Source organism: Cannabis sativa, chromosome 5, assembly GCF_029168945.1.
Source record: "Cannabis sativa cultivar Pink pepper isolate KNU-18-1 chromosome 5, ASM2916894v1, whole genome shotgun sequence".
In the NCBI taxonomy this organism is placed as follows: domain Eukaryota; kingdom Viridiplantae; phylum Streptophyta; class Magnoliopsida; order Rosales; family Cannabaceae; genus Cannabis; species Cannabis sativa.
In genome coordinates, this window is record NC_083605.1 from 69,912,310 (window position 1) to 69,914,199 (window position 1,890).

Genomic DNA, 1,890 nt, shown 5'->3' on the forward strand with positions numbered 1-1,890 from the left:
GCTACCCAAACTTGGTGAATTAAAATCCCAGTTAATGTGTCTCTCCCAATCGATGTCCATGTCCCACTTGTATTGTCCTATCTTTTTCCTATGTTCGACAATGTATGAAAATTACATACGGCACATAAGATGCATGAGCTACTCCTCACAGTCAATTGGTTTTGAGATGAACTCATACATCTTACAATTATAACATCCTAAGAGCAACAAAGATGTTGAACTGCAATAAAATTCAAAGAAAAATTGCAAGTCTATGAAGATGCCTGGTGGGGGATGATAAAGGGGATAAATTAAGGAATGGAGGAGGTTATTTGGCAAGATGTTAATTTACTATATTTATAATACACAAATAAATAAAATATTATAAATTATATAAATATGTGTGCTATGTGTATATATAAATGAAAATGGAAAAAAAAAATTGAAAATTACTTCATATATTATTTTTTTTATTTTTTTTAAAAAAATTTATGGTTTGAGTTTCTAAAATAGTTTCTCTGGTTTCTATGTGAATTATGCTATACGGATTTTAGTTGCGGTTTAAGTTGCTCCGTTAAATATAATAGGGATTTTTATATAGAATTCCGTAAAAATTCACAAAAAAAAAAAAAAAAAAAAGCATTTTAAAGTATAAACATGAAAAGCCTTAAAAAATATATTATACGTATGAGCTAAACCTAAGACAGGTATAAGTGAGTTTTAGTAGATGAGCTGATAATGGAGTGAACATTTTACAATTTTTTTTTTTTTTTTTTTTTTTTTAATCTTTCTTAGCTATTTGTTTACTTGTGAACTATTTTAGAGCATCTATTTAGTAGGCTGTAAATAGACCAAATCCAACTAACTCAACATATGCTCAAAATAAGTAATTAATTAAATAAAAATGACTTAACCCGATGAAATTGGTAGGTTAAGGCTTCAATCATCATCATATAAATAATTAAGCATGAGTAATAATGGACCTCAAGTACAATTAGTTAAGTAGCTACCTTTTATGATTGTCATTAAAATAAAGGCCGGTTATTCTTTAATCATAAAGAAAAATAGAGTACATGATTGATAATATATACAAGTTGTGGAAATCACTATCCGAAAATCCAAATCCCCAATAAAGGTATACAACCCAAACCAACCATTAAAAAGCAAACTTATATTACATGAAATACAAAGAGGAAAGGTTTTGTGTGTGTGTGTGTGTGTAGTGGCTTTATTACAACTAGATTTAATGGGGTTGAGCCATTGGTCCTACTTCTATGAAGGACAAGGAATATAGTTAATCTAATCCAATAATATTATAATAAAAATATGAAAGGGGTTTGTGAGTGAGTGACTCACCTTCCTTGAAAGGGCACTAAAGTGTTGAGTGCAAGTTGAGAGAGAGAGAAAGAGAGAGTGGTGGTGTGGTGTGTGGGGACATGGATCGATAGAATGAAGCATATGAGGTTAATGGAGTAATTGACTTTAAGAAAGGCTTATCCAAATGAAAACAAAGAAAGGATCAAGAATTTTGTCTAGGACCAATGAATCTCTATTAATTTTCCTCCTACCATCCTTCTAAATTAATCGGTCATTTTCATCCATAGTCATTTCCATTGCCCATTTATCGTCCATTATTATTATTATTATTATTAAAAAAACAAACTCATTTATAGCATTTTTTTTTTGGGCGTTTAGTAACATTTTATTTTTGGGAATTACTTCAATACTATTTTTTTAACTTTTTTTTTTTTTTTTCAAATTTACGATTTGAGTTTCTAAAGTGGTTGCAGTACTAGTTGCAATAGGGGTTTCTATACAATTTTTTATTGCAATTTAGGTTCCAGCGCTAGTTGCAATAAGAGTTTCTATGTAGAATTTCGTAAAAATACAAAAAAAAAAAAAGTCTTAAAG